At 39.1% G+C, this 21,499-nt stretch overlaps 1 long non-coding RNA gene across 2 annotated transcripts in view; it reads right to left on the bottom strand.

Moving 5' to 3' along the window:
• The window catches only part of LOC150057809 (uncharacterized), a 267,348-nt gene that overhangs the window by 206,729 nt on the left and 39,120 nt on the right, over nt 1–21,499 (bottom strand). Inside the window, exon 3 of one of the 2 annotated variants that reach the window (XR_016536787.1) lies at nt 8,134–8,198. The exons of the other annotated variant lie outside the window; for it this stretch is intronic. This is a non-coding gene — a long non-coding RNA (uncharacterized LOC150057809). The remainder of the gene's footprint in view (nt 1–8,133; nt 8,199–21,499) is intronic. 2 annotated transcript variants of the gene reach the window in all.

Genomic DNA, 21,499 nt, shown 5'->3' with positions numbered 1-21,499 from the left:
TAACATAGTACTAGAATTCCTAGCCAGTGCAATAAGGCAAGAAGCAAGCATAAAGGGGATCCAAGTAGGGAAAGAGGAAGTAAACTATCCCTCTTTGCAGATGACATGATTCTGTATTTAAAGAATCCTATAGACTCTACTCCCAAGCTCCTTGAGCTGATTCAAAACTTTGGAAGAGTAGCAGGCTATAAAATTAACCCTCAAAAATCAACTGCCTTCCTTTACACCAACAGTGAGAGGAATGAGGCAATAATCAGGAAAGCAACTCCTTTCACAATAGCCTCAAAGAAAATAAAGTACCTAGGAATTAGCTTAACTAAGAATGTAAAGGACCTTTTTGATGAAAACTTTAAAACCCTGAAAAAGGAAATTAAAGCAGAACTAAGGAAATGGAAAAACCTCCCATGCTCCTGGATTGGAAGAATCAACATTGTGAAAATGACAATCTTGCCAAGGGCTATCTACAAATTCAACGCAATACCCATCAATATCCTAATGGCATTCTTTAAAGAATTAGAAGAGGCAATCCAAAATTTCATATGGAATAATAAAAGACCCCATATAGCAAAAACACTTCTTAGCAGAAAGAACAGCACAGGAGGAATTTCAATTCCAAACTTTAGACTCTATTACACGGCTATAATTCTCAAAACAGCTTGGTATTGGCATAAGAACAGGCCTGAAGATCAATGGAATAGAACTGAGGACCCAGATATTAAACAACAGACCTATGGCCACCTAATCTTTGACAAGGGAGCCAAAAAAATAGAATGGAAGAAAGACAGCCTCTTCAACAAGTGGCTAAGCACCTGCAGAAAACTAAAGTTGGATCCTTCTTTGTCACCTTGCACTAGAATTAACTCCAAATGGATCAAAGACCTGGAGGTAAAAGCTGACACACTGAAAACTTTACAAGAAGGAATAGGAGATACACTACGTCTCCTTGGCACAGGTCGAAACTTCCTTAATAAGGACCAAGAATCACAACAAATCGGAGAAAGGCTGGATAAGTGGGACTGCATTAAACTGCAGAGCTTTTGTATGGCAAAGGACATAGCTAGTAAATTAATTAGGAAGCCTACAGAGTGGGAGAAGATCTTCACCAACCATACAACAGACAAAGGCCTCATATCTAAAATATATCAACAACTCAAAAAATTGAATCACTCCAAAACTAATCTCCAAAGTAACAACCATCCCATTAAAAAAATGGGCCAAAGACTTAAAAAGAGTCTTCTCTGAACAAGAAACAAAAATGGCCTATAGACACATGAAGAAATGCTCCACATCTCTGGTCATAAAAGAGATGCAAATCAAAACAACTCTAAGATTCCACCTCACTCCAGTTAGAATGGCTAGGATCAGGAAAACGAATAATAACAGATGCTGGAGGGGATGTGGCCAGGAGGGATCACTACTACACTGTTAGTGGGAGTGCAAACTCATTCAACCACTATGGAAAGCAGTATGGCAGTTCCTCAAAGGGCTAAACATTGAACTCCCCTATGACCCAGCAATTCCACTACTTGGCATTTACCCAACCATCCAGAATCTAGGGCATACTAAATCCACTAGCACAACAATGTTCATTGCAGCATTATTCACCATAGCAAAGATATGGAACCAACCTAGATGTCCCTCAGTTGATGAGTGGATCAACAAGTTGTGGTATTTGTACACAATGGAATTCTATGCTGCTGTCAGAAAGAATGACATCGACCCATTTGTTAGGAAATGAAAAGACTTAGAAAAAAATCATATTAAGTGAAGTAAGCCAGACTCAAAGGAACTTAGGCTCAATGGTTTCCCTCATTTGTCATAATCAGTATAAACCTTGGGCTGTACTAGCAGAGATCTGCAACAGAAAGAGCAAAACCTTGATACATAAGGCCATATAGTATGAAGCTAATTGAAAGGACTTCCAGGATATTGAAACAAAAGCCATATAACGAATGATTGTTGTCCTTAATGTACTATGTTATCTCTCATCTCCTTTGCTGTCCCTTGGGTATCTCATATTGTTACAGTATCTCACTTTGTTATCTGATAGATTGAATTTATTTGTATTTGGTTATCTGAAACTTGATAGGGAAGGGGGGGAAAACCAATACAGGGAGTGGGTGGCGGGTTGGGGGAGGGTAATGGGTACCAAGACATGTGAAAGGGTATCAATGTATGTGAATTAATGCACCTTCTATCTGGCAAATATCATGTAACCCTTTTATTAATTACAATAAAAATATATAAAAATAAATAAATAAAAAGAAGTTAGACTGGTAACCATATGTGATCAAAGTTCAGCAGATGTTAGGTATGATAATGATGCATTAATTTTCCTCTCCTGGGTTTCCTTGTGTTTCCTGTGTAGGGAACAAAAATGTGGGGCATGGTCAAATATTGGGTTAGGGTCTTCATTTACATTATTTACACTTTGGTGAGGTAGGAATTCTTAACCCCATTTTTCAAATAAGGAACTTAGATGATTTTAGTTTCTCACCTATAAAGTTCTAGAGAAAAATGCAAAGTGTGCTGTGCTAGTTCACACTGTGATAACAGAATATCATGAACTGAATTGGCAGTTTATAAACAGAATCAACTTACTTTTTCACAGTTTTGGAAGCTGGGAAGTCCAAGATCAAAGCTCTAGCACTTTAGCTACCCACTGAGAACTCACTTGTTGTTCAGAGATGGCCATCTTGTGTCCTCACACAAGACCCCAGAACTCTATTTGGTGTCTTTACTCATGGGTCCTCTTTTCTCTAATCACCTCCCAAAGGCCCTACTTCCAAATGCTACCACACAGGGAATTAAATTTTAACGTATTAATGGGGACAGACATCAACATTGAGCCTATAACAGACATAATATGCATACAGTAGGTACATTCTATCTATAATGGTTGATAGTACATATGTATTTAAGTACCTATCCGAACTCATAAAAGCCAAATTCCATCTAAATATTTGTGATAGTCAATGTTGCTCAGAGTGTACAAAAAAAGTCAGTTTCAGGGGCCAGGAGTTTGGCCTAGTGGTAGAGTGCTTGCCTAGCATGCGCCCAGACCCTGGTTTGATTTCTTTGTACCACATACATAGAAAAAGCCGGAAGTGGTACTGAGGCTCAAGTGGTAGAGCCTTGAGAAAGCCAAAGAAAAGTGCTCAGGCCCTGAGCTCAAGCCCAAGACTAGCCAAAAAAAAAAAAAGAGAAAGAGAGAGAAGAAGAGCTGTCAAAAACATAACACATTTTTCAATCCAACAGCTTTAATTACAGGAACTTATATCTACTGGAAAAATATACCAAATAGAAGTACCATGATATTCACTAAACTACTATTGGTGGTGTCAAAATGTAATCCCCAAGGAAACATTTTCCCCATGGAGTTAAGAAAATAATGCAATAGAAATTAGGAGATAAAACATAGCTTTTAATGCGAAGAGGTAGATAGGAAAAACTATCCAAGCTATACTGTGCATAATTGTAATCTTAAATACCAAGAGAGGCAATCAAAGGTGATTTCTAAGAGAAGAGATGATTTGGCTGGAGTGTTAAATGAAAATTGGACGAGGCTGAGGAAAAGAAGAACCTCCAAGTTGGGGTGGCCGTGCCCCAGGAAACAGGATTTTATAGTGTTAAGATCCATTATTGGTTGCATCTCAAAATCTCAAGAAGGAAATGACCCAACTTCAATGAAGTGGAGAGTAGCACTTTTCCAGGAAAACAAAAGATAAATAGGGAAAGTTTTATTTATTGAAATCTCAAGTCCGGATTCAATTTTTTAAAGTGATTTGTTTCCTTGAGATTGATAAATTCAAAATATGTACTGATTCAGAGAAAAGCCAGAGAAATACATCAGTTCAATGTTTACATGATTTCTTTCTCTTTCGTCCAGATAGTTCCTCAAGGAAATAATATATGCATAAATTGTCAAAAGAACTAAGGAACTGTCTTTACATGTGGTTCAACTTATTTCTCAAAAGGAATTATTTTATTCATTTTTACTTGCTTAGAGATTTTTATGAAGCAACTGACTTTGAAGTATGCTGTGTGCCCTCTTTAGGGAGGACAACTTCATTTCCAACCTCAAAACTATTGGATTTATATTGCAATTATATGCAAAATATCATTTGAAAAATAAACCTGTGCCCTGAAAGAAAAAGCTCTAAAATCACATCCTGAGAAGCTAACTACTTAGTTCTAGCTGAGATTTCTAATCATGAGTGAATGATGACATTAATGGAAGTATAACTTCTCTAAGGATATTTCCTTTAAGGTGGTAAATGAACATTTCCTTCCAGATATAACAGAATAAATAGACCAAACAGTCTATTTGCATATTTACAGTCCATATTTACAACTAATCAGGTCATATGTATACGACTAAACCACTGTAAAGTAAAAATTAGCACTATAGTGAATATAAAGAAATATAAGTAATATCATCTGCTCTCATTGAACTCTTATGCAGAAAAACAGCATGGAAAAATGGGATGAGTAGGAAACGGACTAGAAAGGGAATGGACTCTAGAATCAGGCAGGCTTGGGTGTGATGGGCAATGGGACCTTAGATCACTTACATAAGCAATTAGGCCTTGAACTAGCAAGTGCAAGACACAGAAAACAATAATGTATGTTTTAAGAGTCTCTTGTAATCAAGGACCGTAACATAATCTCAATGCCTACCACAAATGCATCCAAGTAGAAATAGTTTACAGACAAATCACTTAATTCTTATCCCAGTGTTCTTGTCTTAAAAAAATATTGTAAAGGTGATGTATATAAGCCAGGTATTGAGTACATTTCTTTTTGAACAGCGTAAACCCCTCCTCATTTTCTCCCAGTTTGTTCCTCCCTCTTCAAATCATGCTATTCATTTCCAGCATGTCTAAGGAGTGTCACAGGTGAATGAGTTCACCCTTTATCTCATCATTTCTTTGCTTCCCCTTCACCCCCCCCCCAATCAGATAAACATACACACAAGATAAAAGCTACAGAATTCAAAAACTGTGACATAAGGGGAGAAACGGGGGGGGGGGGGGGAAAGCCACAAAACCAGAAAGACAAAACTGCTTGCTTCCATTTCTTGGAGCACATTTCAGTAAGTAGCATTTTATATGATCATATGCACATTGTTATTGAGCCCTTGTGATCTTCTCCTAAGAATATCCTCCTTTGCTCTCACTGTGTGAATGTTTAGAATTCTGTTTATCCTGTCCAAGTGTAATTTTTGTCTTTTACTATATCCATTGGGTTTACTTGTAGATTTATAGGCACATTCTAATTATTACAAATGAGGGAAACCATACAACCTATGCTTCTGGTTTTACATTGAGTTATTTAATCCATTTAGAACTGTTTCTAGTGCAAGGTGATGTATAAGAATCTAGCTTCTGTTTTCTGCATGTGTATAGTCAATTCTCCAGAAACAATTGGTTGAAGTGGTGGTCTTTTTTCCATCCTATGGCTTTGGCTCTCTTAATAAATGTTACTAGCTATAGGTTTTTTCCATATATTTTATTGTAATTAATAGAAGGGTTACATTATATTTGCCAGATAGAAGGTGCATTACTTCCCATACATTGATACCCTTTCTCATGTCTTGGTCCCCATTTCCCTCCCCCTGAACCTCACCCCTCTAGCTATAGGTTTGTGGGTTCATTTCTCTGTCTTCTGTTTCAATTTGTCCTCAGGCCTGTTCTTGTGCCGGTACTAAGCTGTTTTGTTTTTTTTTTACCACAGCTTTGTAATACAGTTTGAAGTTTGGAATTAAGATACGTCTAGTATTATTTATCCTTCTAAGGACTGCTTTTGCTATTCAGAGTCTTCTGTTATTCCATATGAATTTTAGGATTGCTTCCTCTATATTATTGAAGAATGTTGTTTTGATGGGTATTGAATTGAATTTGCAGATAGCTTTGGGCAGTATTGACATTTTCACCCTGTTAATCCTTCCAGTCCAGACGCATGGAAGGTTTTTCCATTTCCTTATATCTGCTTTAATTTCTTTTTTCAGATTTTTTTTTATTTATTTATTTATTTATTTATTTATTTTTATTGTCAGGGTAATATGTAGAGCAGTTACAGTTACATTCACCAGATAGTAGGTGCATTACTTCACAAATATTGATATCACTTCTCATGTTTTGGTCCCCATTTTCCTCCACCCATTACCTCCCAAACATCTCGCTTCCCCCCTTCCTTTTCCTATTTCAAATAAATAAGTAAACATATATACAATATACTAGGTAACAAAGTCAGATACTGCAACAATATGAGATTAACCAAAGGGCAACAAAAGAGAAATAACATAACCACACAAGATAAAGCTCTTGTTTCCATATCCTGGAGGTCCTTTCGTTTAGCCTCATCCTATATGGTCTTATGTATCTAGGTTTCGAGCTATTGTAATCCTCTGCTAGACGAGTCTAAGGTTTGTACTAATTATTACAAATGGGGGAAATCATCGATCCTGTTCCTTTGGATCTGGCTTATTTCACTTAATAAGATTTTTTCCAAATCTTTCCACTTCCTTACTAACAGAGCGATGTCATTCTTTCTGTTGGCAGCAAATAATTCCATTGTGTAAGTACCACAGATTCTTGATCCAATCATCTGCTGAGGGGCATCAGGGTTGGTTCCATATCTTTGCTATGGTAAATAGTGCTGCAATAAACTGTTGTGCTAGTAGATTTACTATGTCCTTGTTTCTGGAGGTTTGAGTAAATGCCAAGTAGTGGAATTGCTGGGTCATAGGGGAGCTCACACCAGGCTTAATTCCAAATGGATCAAAGACAGTGAGGTAAAAGCAGATACCCTGAAAACTTTACAAAAAGGAATGGGAGATACACAGGTCAAACTTTGGCACAGGTCAAAACTTTCTTAATAAAGACCCAGAAACACAACAAATTAAAGAAAATTTGAACAAATGGAACTGCATTAAACTGCAGAGCAGTAGGGCAAAGAATAGCTAGCAAGTTAAATAGAAAATCTACAGAGTGGGAGAAGATTTTCACTAGCCATATAACAGACAAAGGCCTCATATTTAAACTATATCTACAGCTAAAAAATTGAATCTCTCCAAAACAAATCTTTAAATCCTATTTAAAGATGGGTTAAAGACTTAAAGAGTGACTTTTCTGCAGAAGAAATAAGAATGGCTTTTAGACATATGACATCTCTGGCCATAAAAGAAATGCAAATCAAAAAAACTCTGAGATTCCACCTCACTCTAGTTAGAATGGCCATGATCAAGAAATCTAATAACAACAGATATTGGTAGGGATGTGGCCAGGAGGGATCACTACTACACTACTGGCAGGAGTGTAAACTTGTTCAACCACTATGGAAAGCAGTATGGCAATTCCCCAAAAGACTAAACATAGAGCTCCTTTTTCAGATGTTTAAAGTTATCATCATAGAGGTCCTTCACATCTTTGGTTAAATTAATTCTTAGGTATTTTTTGAAGCAATTACAAATGGAGTGGCTTTGATGATTTCAGTCTTGCTCTTCTCATTGCTGACATACAGAAAAGCTACTGGTTTTTGTGGTTTAGAATCCCAGTGTTTGTATATGTAAAGGAAAGACAATGCTTTACAAGAGAGAAGAAAAATAAAAACAATTTCTGAGCTTTATAATTTTCTAAAGAGTGAAGATTATGATCAGTAATTAGGAATCAGTATGACAAGATGTTAAGCATCAATGAATACATAGGTTACCCAAAATTATATGACTTCTGTCTCTGAAACTATAGTGCACCTGAACTGTACCCAAGGGAGGCCAGAGTCAAGACCCCTGCATTTGAAGAGCCTGGCTGGGAGGAGTAGCTCAAAGGCAAGTATGGCTACTGTAGTATGAGGGAATGTATAAACTGAAGAGTAATGGGTGAAAATCAGAGGACATTGGATCAGATTGTTCATGGGCCTACGGGTAAGACTCTGGCTTTTCCTCTCAGCGAAAACAGTGACAGGGTTTTGAGCAGATGAAAGAACAGATCTACTTTCTATTTTAGAAAAATGGTTATGATTATAAATTTTCCAGTGCCAAAGGCAGAGCATCAACCATTGCAGGAGTCCAAGTGGTGGATAAAACTTGAATAGAAAGAATTTCAGAGACCAGATGTGGGTGGCAGCACGTACCTGTCATCTCAGCAGTCAGGGGGCTGGGCAGGAAGATCTTGTAACTTGGGTTACATAGGAAGATCCTGTCTCAGAAAAAAAGTAAACTTTAAAAAATTGAAAATACATTTTTGTTTTTGCCATTGGGGCCTTGAATTCTTGAGCTCATGGCTAGCACTCTAACATTTGAGCCACAGCACCACTTTGGTGCCTAATTGGAGATAAGAGCCTCATGGACTTTTGTGCCTGGGCTGGCTTTGAACTGCAATTCTCAGCTCTCAGCCCCCTGTGTAGCTAGGATTACAGGCATGAGCCACCAGTGCACAGCTGAAAATACAATTTTTAAAAAGAATTTAAGATAATCAGGCACAACTCTAAGATCAATACAACTTGTCAGTAAAAAACTCCCAACAAAATTCAGTTCGGGGCCCAGTGCAGGCTTATAGAAATTTAAGGTTGTCTAGAATATCTGTATCTGTTCCAGGAAAGATCCTGGCTTGGTCAATTGGATATGTAGTAGTTATTCACTAAATTGGGACCCTAAGAACACAGAGTTTGAAATCAGGAGGGAGACAGATCATACATTTCATCAAGAAAATTGTAAGATTTTGAGTAGTCAGTAAAATATGTGGGTGAAACTGGCCACTTGTTCCCTACTCCTAATCACCATCTGTAGAACTACCGAGGTGGCCTTTCTTATTAATTCTGCTCACTGTCTACAAGACAGCAAATCTTCTATAATCAACAAGGACTTGTCTTTGTGGGTTCATCTCTTTCAGTACCTCCAAAATCTACTGTTCCTTCTGACATGTGGCTCCTTTGGCCTACAGTGTACTTCTATATTTATTGAATTCGTTCCTCTCATTCACAACTGTTGTCCAATAACTTCTGGAAAACACCATCTCTCCCCAGACCTCAACCAAAGCAGAACTAACCATTTTCTCCTCTGCATACTCAAAGCCCTCTGAACACAGTTCCATTAAAGCTTCACAGAAATATAATTATGAACTTACAACAATGGGAGTCAGGGTCTACAGGAGAACAAATACAGGTTTCGAATTACATTAGTCTGAGTTAAAACTCAAGCGTTTGCTTTCCATGTGTAACTTTAAGCAGGTTATCTAACTTTTCTATACTGTTTCTTTTTTTTTTTTTTTTTTTGCCAGTCCTGGGCTTGAGCTCAGGGCCTGAGCAATGTCCTTGGATTTCCTCAAGGCTAGAGCTCTACCACTTGAGCCTCAGCACCACTTCAGGCTTTTTTCTATGTATGTGGTACCAGGGAATCAAACCCGGGTCTTCATGCATGCTAGGCAAGCACTTTAACCACTAGGCCAAACTTCCAGCCCTATACTCTGTTTCTTATAAGAATAATAATGTCTAAATTATAATGTTGATGTCAAGAAGAAATATGATCATTTAATTAAATCATCCTATATAACACCTGGTCCACAACAGATTTCCAAAAATCTACTATTCTCTTGTCAACTTCAAGTTTTTCTAGAGTAGAAAATGTGCTATTTATATTACACATGTTTCTTCCTCAATGGCATGAGATAGGAGCTTGGCAGGTGTTAAGCTGAATAATTGGGTCTTGTCTTCTGAGAAACATTTAGTAGTGCATTTTGAAAGTACATCAGTTGTGGTTAGGATGGCAATTTTATTTTTTTCATATATTTTTTGTTGTAAATAGAAGGGTTACATTATATTCACCAGATAGAAGGTGCATTACTTCACATACATTGATACCCTTGGGGCTGGGAGTTCAGCCTGGTGGTGGAGTGCTTACCTAGCATGCACAAAGACTTGGGTTTGATTCCTCGGTACCACATACATAGAAAAAAGCCAGAAATGGTGTTGTGGCTCAAGTGGTAGAGCTGTAGCCTTGAGAAAGCCCAAGGACTGTGCCTAGGCCTGAGATCAAGGCCTAGGACTAGCAAAAAAAAAAACATAACAACAACAATAGGATGGCAATTTTAAAGTGGAGAGCGGTGTGAACATCTCATTGTGGCTGGTCTCTCATAAGTAGCACCTTCCATGGGCAGCAGATGAGCCCTTCTCTCAGACACATTCATCAGTCTGGTCTGTGAATATTTTTCAACGTGGTCTTTGGAACTTCTGTTACATTGCACCACTTCTCATTTCCTTCTCAGCTGTTCTCCCACTCCTCAGCCTTGTTAGTTCCCTCTTCCCCTCCTATTTCCCACACCACACACCATATGGCTATTTTGGGTCTACCTTGTTCTTGAGACTCCATGGCAGCCTTCTCCAGACCCTACCAGGGTAACCTGGAACTGCCATTTTGCAATGATGTCCAGAGCTCACCAAGAGTCCAACATTGTTCCCAAGGAGATGTGTGTCACTGAAAACCTTCTGGAAACTCCACTTCAAAGCTGTTTCTACAAGTTAACTAAAAGATCCTAGAGTGCTTTGAGCAGGTGGTGCTCTGACAAACACAAAGTGATCACATGTTTAATCCCAGAGTACTGGAACCTGTGGGCAGATAAGGAAAATATGTTTACCCATTTCCTTCAATGTCACTGAATAGCCAATGGTGGCTGTGGCTCAATTATGGACTCTGGAGTCATATGGGCATGTGTTTGTGTCCCAGCTTTGCATCTTCCTGGTGACATCTTACATGTGTATTTTTCCAAAGCCTAGTTTCTGCATTTGTAAAACTGATAACTATCACATGGCTAGCTACAACTATGTGTGTTTACTCACTATCAATACACAACAAATCAGCCCAAAATTCAGTAGCTCAAAAGCAGCTAGAGATAGGGTTCATTTATCAGGTGAGTTGCCTGAGTTTAAACTCTAATACAGCGAGAACATTAAAAAAATAAGTAATTGCTTAATAGCAATATTACTTTCATGGTCCTTATGGGTTAAGAAATGTGAGAGCAGCTGAGCTGGGCTACTTTGATCATGAGATTGAAGGTGTTTAGTAGACAGAGCTGGAGTCCATTGCAGAGATTTTTACTTTATATACATATTGCTTTTAGTGGAGAAGATAAAAATTGAAGAAAGGTCTGGAGCAACTGGGGTCCTTAGATATATCCTTCTACGTCTGTGAAGTCCTACACAGAACCTTCAGTCTATGGATTTCTTACATGGCAGCTCAGGATTCTGAAAGCATATGGAAAGAGAATGGGAGAAAGAAGGGAGGAAAGGTGAAAAGAGAAAAATAAGAGGGGAAGTGACAAAATTGTATCACCTTCTCTAACTTGATCAATAAAGTCATGTAGCACCAGCTATATCTTAGCAAATAAAGGTAGGCATGTTGAATGGTTCATGTCTTTGGTCCTAGCTATGCAGAGGCATTTTGGTCAGAAACAAGCCTGGGAAAAAGTAAGCAATCTAGAAAATAACCTAAAGCAAAAAGGGCTAAAGGTGTGGCTCTGGTAGTAGAGTGCTTGCCTAGTAAGTGCAAACCCCTAATTCTTTTTGACAGTATCACGATAATGTGCAAAGGAAAAATGACTTAAAAAAATAAGAGAGTAGGGAGCCAGAAGCATGGCCTACTGGTAGACTGCTCGCCTAGCATGCACGAAGCCCTGGGTTCAATTCCTTTATATCACATACAGAGGAAAAAAGCTGAAAGTGGTGCTGTGGCTCAAGTGGTAGAGTGCTAACTTTAAGAAAGCCCAAGGACAGTGCCCAGGCCCTGAGTTCAAGCCTCAGGACAAAAAAATGAGAAGAATGCTACTACCTTTTACTATCCCTACTTTCATTCTCCACAGATCTATACCTTGTAGAGACGTAAAGTATTAAAATTAAAAGGAATGGAAAGGAATGGAAAAAATAGCAATAGCTGGCATTTATTACTTGTTCTATGCCACACCTAATTTGAAACATTTCACATACATCATCCATCTTAATTCTTACAGCAACCACCAAACCTATCTATATAACTTCTTTTATACAAGAGAAATTCAGAGTTTGCAAATGTCACATGAATTTTCCAGAATTAGAGAGCCATAGTAAGACATGAAAAGGAGTAGAACCCAGGCTTGCTGACCCCAGAGCCTATAAGCCCAATGGCTGTGCATCCTACTGAGATAGACCATCTCAGCAAGGTTAAGAAGGTGAAAAATATTTGATTTGGTTTTACTCCTTTGGTTCCTCTAATTTGAGAGAGATAAGCTATCTGTGAAACCAGATGGCATAGAAACAACAAAAAGAAAACTAAGAGGGTATTAAGCCCAGAAAGAGAAATGCCAGGCTGCTACTGATAAGAAGCAGAAAGGAAAGTATGGGGTGCCATCCATACAATCAGACAGGAGAAGCCTGAGATGCATGGCCCCAGTCACACAGTGAGACTCTCCAGTTACACAGTGGGACTCTCCTCAGTGTTTAGCACAGGGGACATGTGAACAGCCTCTAGCCAGAGGTTAGAGGCTTTCTACCACCACTAAAGCAGCTTAGCTATTTCAAATATGTACAGTATTGCCTCCCAGAAGTAATTAATCCATCTCCTCCACTATCTCTTCTCCATGACATGGAAATCATCTCCCTGAGAGCTGCCAGCTATCCTGAAAACTTGCTCAGTGATGAAACAGGCATATGTTCCTGGATAAGAATGAAGGAAAATCTTATCATCACATTCAGTTCTTCTAGACTAGCCAGGGATGGGGTGCTCAGAAGATTGAGCACAGTTCTTTCAGACACCATAAAGCATTGCTTAGCCTGGCCCCATGATCCAGAGCCTCAGAGGTTATGGGACAAGCAACAATGTGCAGCATCTTCCATCTGACTCATAAGAACACCAGTGATGAGTTTTGCACTGACCATCTTTAGGTCACACTCAAGCTCCTCCAACATCCTTTTGCTTGGATGCCCGACACCAACTCCTGTGTTTCCAACACCTTGACTACACTTGTTCCTCTCCATCTCCATTATCTGAACCATTTTTAGACTCGAGTCTTTGTCCATAGAGTATGTTCCTCTCTCTTGTTGTAGTGTGGCCTTCAAAATATCTCCAATACAAAAAGTCATATTAAATGAAGTAAGCCAGACCCAAAGGAACATAGGCTCAATGATTTCCCTCATTTGTCATAAATTGTACAAACCTAGGACTCTCCTAGCAGAGGATTACAATAGCTCAAAACCTAGATACCTAAGGTCATATAAGATGAGGCTAAATAAAAGGATTGCCAGGATATGGAAACCAGGGCTTTATCTTGTGTGGTTGTTGTCTTTAATGTACTATGTTATTTCTCTTCTCTTCTGTTGCCCTTTGGTTAATCTCATATTGTTGCAGTGTCTAGCTTTGTTACCTGGTATATTATATATATGTTTGTTTATTTGAAATAGGAAAGGGAAGGGGGGAAAACAAGATGATAGGAGGGGTAGGGAGAGGGAAATGGGGACAAAAACATGACAAGTAACGCACCTTCTATCTAGCAACTATAACTATAGCCCCTCTATACATTACAATAAAAAAAATCTCCAGTATAATGATGAGGCACATACTAAGTCTAGTTCTGTTCCTAGGGATTCATCACAGACCAGAGAAGGAAAAGTGTAGCTTCCCTCACCTTCTATTCTAGGGGACTTTTACAAAAGGGAAATTTTAAACTTCCCCCCAAAAATAGCCTTGGTGAGTGGGGGTACACAAGGGGAAATGTTTCCTAATGAAGCTAGTAAATTCTTCTTTTACATTTTTATAGAACCTATAATTACCAGGGCTCATGAAGCATGATGGAGATGAGATAGTGCCCTTGGCTTTGAGCAGTGGCATTCTGCTGATCACATGGGCTCTAAGCATGAAGATACAACCCTTTCAGGAGTGACCTGTGTACCTGGGTGCTCGCTTACACAGACCTTATCTGTGGGAAGAATGTCTTCTGTGCTTAGTGTCTACCACCACTGCTTGCCTAGAGTTTCTAGCTGGATTCAGAAGTAGAGAAAGTTGCTACATCTACCTAAGTTGTTTCCTTCCCCTACACTTCTTCCTTCCATGTTGACAAGAATGATCCTTTGCAAATTCTGTCCACAAGCTGCTTCTGGAAAGTTTCTTGGCCAAGTAGCAGCTTACAGGACATCAGTCTTGTTGGGGGTGTTGGTATAACCTCAGTTTCCACCGAAAATTTGCAGCAGGAAAGAGTTAAGTAATTTAACTGATAAGTAGGTGAAAAAAATGAATCTTTCATTAAAACAGATATTTTAGGAACTAAAATTAAAAATTTTGCGTGAATTTTCAAGTTGAACACATATGAATTCAAATAAATTCCTCTTTTTGGCTGTTAATTTTAGTCTTCTCAACCTTGGGTGGCCTCCCCTGCCACATACATAACTAGAAGGTAACAGACAAGTAGTATAAAGGTGTTCTTGTCTTTCATCTTCTCCCGGATACTGCCAGGGCTGGAAGAGATAGGTGGAAGCCAAAGGGACGTTTCATCCATCTGTTAGTATACTTTCATGACAATAGCCCAACCAATCTGGCAAACAACAAAGAGAAATATTTCTCTTTGATGTCAGTCATCTGGTATACAGCACCAAAGTTACTCAAAAGAGAAGCTCAATGGCATCTCTCCATTTCCTCTCTCAGACATTATCAGCTTGTTGACATTGATCTCATGGCATCAAGATAGCTGCTATGTTCCAAGCATTGTCTACTCACACCATGACATGAACAGGCAGGAAAAAAAAACTCAACCTTGATTCCTTTTAAAAAGCAAGGAAGCCTTTTCCAATAGGTTCCCCACCCTAGATCTCTTTTATATCTCACTGGATGAAATTATAACACAAGAAGAATACAAATCCTACGTTAGAATTTCTAGTCTGATACCAACCCCCACCATCTCATGGTGTTAGGAAAGGATTTATCTTTCTCTGAAGAGTGTGACAACCAATACCTGAACAAAGCAGGAGTCTATTCGCAAGGCAGAATATGATAAGGCTCATCAAAGAACTTCCATCTCCCCTTACCATCATTACCCAGAGCCCTGTGGGGAAGTGGGATAATTAACCAGGAAACATTATTACCCAGTGACTTTCTATTTCTGAGATAAGAGTTCCATTACATTTTTTGTTATCATCTGACTTTTGTAATACTTCATCAGGCAAATTCGCCCATCAGCTTTTGAAAAGTAGTATCAATGTGGATGAAACAAAGCAAACCATTCTCTCTCTCTTCCTTTTCTTCCACTGAGAAGGCTTGGATTTCTCCCTGCTTAGCAGCTGGGATGCATTTCTGTACCAACTTCCAAGAGCTTTGAGAGGTAAATACTGAAGCACAGAAAGTGAAAGTTGGGTCTTATTAGTTATCTGCTTTCCTTGATGTAATGCATCTTACTACAACTCAGATAAGAAATTGCAAGACCAGACAAGGAAAAGGCTTGCTTAAGACCAAAAGTCAGAGAAAATGAGGCAATAGAGAGGCTGGTATGTTGTACACCTGTTTTCACAAAATTTCTGAGCTCCAGCTCAGGAACACTTGGTCAAAGAGAGTTTTTTTCTTTTTTCATAATTCTAAAAAACTCTGCAAATAACCAGAGACCCTTACATAGACCACATAAGAAGCAAGATAAGAGGTTGATAAGCTGATGGGAAAAAGAAAATTAGGGACGATCATCCTTGAGTAGAAATATTCCTCAAAACCTACAGCACATCAGCATTTCTAATCTTAGAGTTGAAATAAATGAAATGGGTTGTCTCCTATAGCTTAAGTGGATAGTTGCAGGAAAACAGAGAAAGGGGGAAAAAGTAGGAAAAGCAGTTAGCATTCTAGTTAAAAATAGACCTGTTACTAGACTGTAGAAGCTGACTGAGGTTTAGACTATAGGCAAAAAAAAATTTTCTTGCAGGTTCACATTCTCTGTTGATACATATGGCAGTATAAACACTTCCCCGGAAGCTAAGGACTTCCTTTTAGAAGTCTTTATCTTTAGTTGAACAAGTGCCTAGATGCAACCACATCACAAATTTAGGGTGTTTTGTTTTTGCCAGTCCTGGGGCTTGAACTTAGGGACTGAGCACTGTCCTTGGACTTTCTCAAGACTACAGCTCTACCACTTGAGCCACAGCTCCATTTCCAGCTTTTTCTATGTATATTTGGTACCGAGGAATTGAACCCAGGTCTTTTTACATGCTAGGTAAGCACTCTTACCACTAGGCAAAACTCCTGGCCCCATCACACATTTAGTTTTAAATGTAACTAAAAGTTCATTTAACAAATAGGATGTCTACTCTTCTGCATGTTGTGAAATCTGGAAGTACCACCATTTTGGCATGGTTAATCCAATGGCAAAGAAACATCATGGATCTAACTTATCTCTCTTGCAGTTTCCTTGATAGTCACAAGATCTTCTGGGGGTAAGGTCTTCCATGCTGCCAACAATATTCAAAGGCAGGAAAGGATTATCTCCCTCTTTTGGCTTTCTACCAGACATCTCCTCATGTCTCTCTCCAGAATCAGCAAAACTTACCAATGATTTAAAAAGACACTAGTGGAAGTGGTGCTGTGGTGCAAGTGGTAGACCATTAGCCATGAACTGAAGAGCTCAGAGACAGTGCCCAGGCTCAGAGTTCAAGCCCCATGACTAACCAGGAAAAAAAAGTCTTAAAAACACATTAGGAATAAACTGATTTGCTAAGTGGCAACTCCTTTGGACATCTACTTAAAGATAATGAAAGAAAGAATGAACAAAAGAAAGAAAGAAAGAAAGAAAGAAAGAAAGAAAGAAAGAAAGAAAGAAAAGAAAGAAAAGAAAGAAAGGAGAGAGAGGAGGGGGGAAGGGAAGGAAAGAAAGAATGAGGCGGGAGGGGAGAGGAAGGAAGGAAGGAAGGAAGGAAGGAAGGAAGGAAGGAAGGAAGGAAGAAAGGAAGGAAGGAAGGATTACTAGGCAAGGGGACATCACCATAATTAATTGAAGTAGACCAATGGGTAGAGGTCAAATTGTTGTTGGGTTTTTTGTGTGTGTGTTTTGTTTTTCGTTTTTGTTGGTCATGGGGCTTGAACTCTGGAGGTCAAGTTTTTAAAGACCTGACCACTCAGAGTAGGCTAGCTAAAATTAAGGTTTTAACAAAGTAAAAAAGAGGGAAACAGCTTCCTTACAGGTAATAAATATAGTGTTTGCAACAGATAAGGTTGGGTATATTCACCTCTCACTGTGGAGTAAGTAAAATCACTCTAATGTTATGCTTGAGGAAGCCAAATGATTGCAAGACAACCATCCTGCTTATTCAGAGCTACAACCGGGCTTCCAAAGTCATTAGCTCAAGTCACAGAAGGCAGGCACCATGGAAAAAACAGAGTCACCAGTACAAAGAAGAACAAAAATCTTGTAATTCCAATTGACAAAGTTTGCACACACCCTTATTCTAGATAATTTTTTAATGATATAGTGATAGTTGGTCTTAGTTTCCATTTCTTTTGCAAAACAGACAAAATCCTGCCTTCTGTAGTGAGTACAATACTATTTTATCCCCATAGACAACAAACGCAACTCTCAACTTCATTTGAGACTCTACCTTGGATATTTTTAAAGACTTCTGGAAAAATTTTAAATAAATTTCCCTCTCCAAATTTATATTAAGCCTAAAATATAAAAATTAATTGCTGTTTTACTGATGACTCATTTGTTCACTTAAGCTTAAGCACCGCCCCCCATCTCCCTCTCTCTCTCTCTCTCTCTCTCTCTCTCTCTCTCTCTCTCTCTCTCTCTCTCTCTCTCTCTCTCTCTCTCTCTCTCTCTCCTTCTCTCTGGGGTCTGGTGAGGAAACCCAGGTCTCTTTTTCTTCATATTCTCAGAAGAGTCAGAAGGGAGTGCCATAGGCTGAGTTGTGACTCAGTTCTCCCCATTCATATGTTGGTAGGTCTGTGATTATATTTGGAGATAGACTCATATAGAGGCAATTAAGTCAAAAGTAGGTTGTTAGTCTAGATTCTCATTCATCCAGACTGCGGTCCTTATATAAAGAGGAAATTTGGCCACAAAAAGAGACACCCTTGGACACACTTGTAGAGAGTAAAAACCACAGCAAAGTGGTCATCTATAAGCCAAGGAAAAGTTACCAGGAGAAACTAAACCAGAATGAAGAAGACACTTTGATCTCTGACTACTAGCCTCCAGTACCATGAAACAAAAAATAATAATTCTGCACATTAACCATCCAGTCTGTGGAATTTTGTTATGGCAGCCTTTGAAAAGGAATTCTGGCAGAGGAGGAGGATAGCCTGGGTCAGCTTCCTCTGTTCTCTCCTTCCTCACTGGAAAGTCCCCACCATTCAATCTTTTCCCTGCAGAACAGCTGGCAATCTCCCAGCTGCTGGGCTCTCCACCCATAAGATGTATGCAAACTGATACTTAAATTCCTAAGTAGTGACCACTGACTAGTGTTTCCATTGTGAAACCTTTTGTTCTCCAATTCTTCTCTCCAGAGATAACACGGGTGTAATCTGTGTTCAGACCACAGAAGTGGCTTTCCCCTGAAAATTTCCAAAATCAGAGACCCTCAAGGCTAATTGACACAGAAGACATACCTGAGAAAATGTCCAAGCATTTTGAAAGGGCAGGCTAGTTCACTACTTATGTATCTATGTGTCATCTGAATGACTGAAGCTCCAATTAGTCACAAGAGCTGGATGGAAGCAGAAGAAATGGGTAAGCAAACTTTCATGAGGACTGAGTTTCAAGTAGATCCTTGCCAGACAGGTATTATAGAACCGCAAGCAGGTGTCCTGCCTGGAAACCACAGTATCAGCACTCTCTTTCTCTCCCCCTACTCCCTCCCCCCTCCTTCCCTCTGTGTGTGTGTGTGTATGTGTGTGTGTGTGTGTCCCTCCTTCCCTCTGTGTGTGTGTGTGTGTGTGTGTGTGTGTGTGTGTGTGTGTGTGTGTCCATTGTCCAGCGAGGAGAAGCAGAAGTACACAGTCACATCTAGGACTGGGAAATGAGAGAAAGGAGGAAGGATCATAAAGTGTTTAATACTTAAGAGACTACCACAATTTAGATGTCTGCTCCATTACTAATGACTTAAACACATAAATACCTCTCTAAAGATACTATCTACTCTCCCCTAGACTGAATATTCCAGTGGCTACAATAGAATATAATAGAGCCAAATTGTTAAGTGGAATAAATTCAAATGAAGTAGTAATAAAGCTAACAGGTTATGAAGTACATACGGTGTTCAATAGCAGTAGCAACAATGCTATTGGCTGTTGTTAATAAAAACGGATACAAAGTAGAAGAATATCGTGTGTAAAGAGTTCTGATACAGCATAGCTCTGTACTTCTTGGGGGTTATAGAAGGAGAAGTGGAGGAAATGGAGGTGTAGGTATAAAGCTAGGAGTCAGGTCAGAAGGTCCTTCTAGAATGAAGGGATGTTGAGTGAACCAGGGTTACAGGAGGTCTTGACACAGAGGGAAAAACTGTGAGGAAAGCTCCTTGCCGTTTTTTATGGTAGTTCTGTGTCTTCAGAAATGTGTTTATAGGAGTAAGCTAATGCTTTTCCTGCTAGAAATAGTCAAGTTACTTCACCACAAAGCCAACTTTCCCTAGGAGCTCTTACATTTAGGAATATGACAACAAAAGCTCCTCAGATATATCCCAGGGCAACAGCCCAAAGCATACAACTCTGCTGTTGTGGGAAAGCCTGCTATTTTAGGAAATAGATTGAAAAAATAGGAGCCCCTCTAAATTAGGTCAACAACCCGGCCTAGTTCACACTTCCCTTTCATTTAAGAAAGTGTCCAGAATGTAAGCCATTCCTGTTGGCCAGCCCAGCACTGGTGTGGATCTTACTCCTCAGACTGAAAAGCTGGACCCAACTAAAGGGTTTTACTTTCACTTCAGGAAGAAGAGTGTTAGAAACTTTGGAGAGGTGTGGAAGGTTAATTTACTCCATTTAACAGAATATCCAATATAAGGTAACATCAGGAAAGAGGTGGCTATTAGATAGACCTTTTTGATGAAAACTTTAAAACCCTAAAAAAGGAAATTAAAGCAGAACTAAGGAAATGGAAAAACCTCCCAGGCTCCTGGATTGGAAGAATCAACATTGTGAAAATGACAATCTTGCCAAGGGCTATCTACAAATTCAACACAATACCCATCAATATCCCAATGTCATTCTTTAAAGAAATAGAAGAAGCAATCCAAAATTTCATATGGAATAATAAAAGACCCCGTATAGCAAAAACACTTAGCAGAAAGAACAGCGCAGGAGGAATTTCAATACCAAACTTTAGACTTTATTACAGAGCTATAATTCTCAAAACATCTTGGTTCTGGCAAAGAACAGGCCTGAAGACCAATGGAATAGAACTGAGGACCCAGATATTAAACCACAGACCTATGGCCACATAATCTTTGACAAGGGAGCCAAAAAAATAGAATGGAAGAAAGATAGCCTCTTCAACAAGTTGTGCTGGCAAAACTGGTTAAGCACCTGCAGAAAACTAAAGTTGGATCATTCTTTGTCACCCTGCACTAGAATTAACTCCAAATGGATCAAAGACCTGGAGGTAAAAGCTGACACACTGAAAACTTTACAAGAAGGAATAGGAGATACACTAGGCCTCCTTGGCACAGGTCAAAACTTTCTTAATAAGGACCAAGAATCACAACAAATCAGAGAAAGGCTGGATAAGCAGTATTGCATTAAACTGCATAGCTTTTGTATGGCAAAGGACATAGCTAGTAGGAAGCCTACAGAGTGGGAGAAGATCTTCACCAACAATACAACAGACGAAGGCCTCATATCTAAAATATATCAACAACTCAAAAAATTGAATCATTCCAAAATGAATCTCCAAAGTAACAACCATCCCATTAAAAAATGGGCCAAAGACTTAGAGAGAGTCTTCTCTGAAGAAGAAACAAAAATGGCTTATATACATCTCTGGTCATAAAAGAAATGCAAATCAAAATAACTCTAAGATTCCACCTCACTCCAGTTAGAATGGCCAGGATCAGGAAAACTAATAACAACAGATGCTGGAGGGGATGTGAGGACAGCAGGGATCACTACTACACTGTTGGTGGGAGTGCAAACTCCTTCAACCACTATGGAAAGCAATATGGCAGTGCCTCAAAGGGCTAAACATAGAGCTACCCTATGACCCAGCAATTCCACTACTTGGCATTTACCCAACCATCCAGAAACTAGGGCATACTAAATCCACTAGCACAACAATGTTCATTGCAGCATTATTCACCATAGCAAAGATATGGAACCAACCTAGATGTCCCTCAGTTGATGAATGGATCAACAAGTTGTGGTATTTGTACACAATGGAATTCTATGCTGCTGCCAGAAAAAATGACATCGCCCCATTTGTTAGGAAATGGAAAGACTTAGAAAAAAATCATATTAAGTGAAGTAAGCCAGACTCAAAGGAACTTAGGCTCAATGGTTTCCCTCATTTGTCATAATCAG

The sequence above is a fragment of the Megascapheus bottae genome, chromosome 10 (genome assembly GCF_031878675.1).
Source record: "Megascapheus bottae isolate mThoBot1 chromosome 10, mThoBot2.hap1, whole genome shotgun sequence".
Classification (NCBI taxonomy): domain Eukaryota; kingdom Metazoa; phylum Chordata; class Mammalia; order Rodentia; family Geomyidae; genus Megascapheus; species Megascapheus bottae.
Note: the sequence above shows the minus strand (reverse complement) of the source record. Positions and strands in the feature narration are given on the sequence as shown.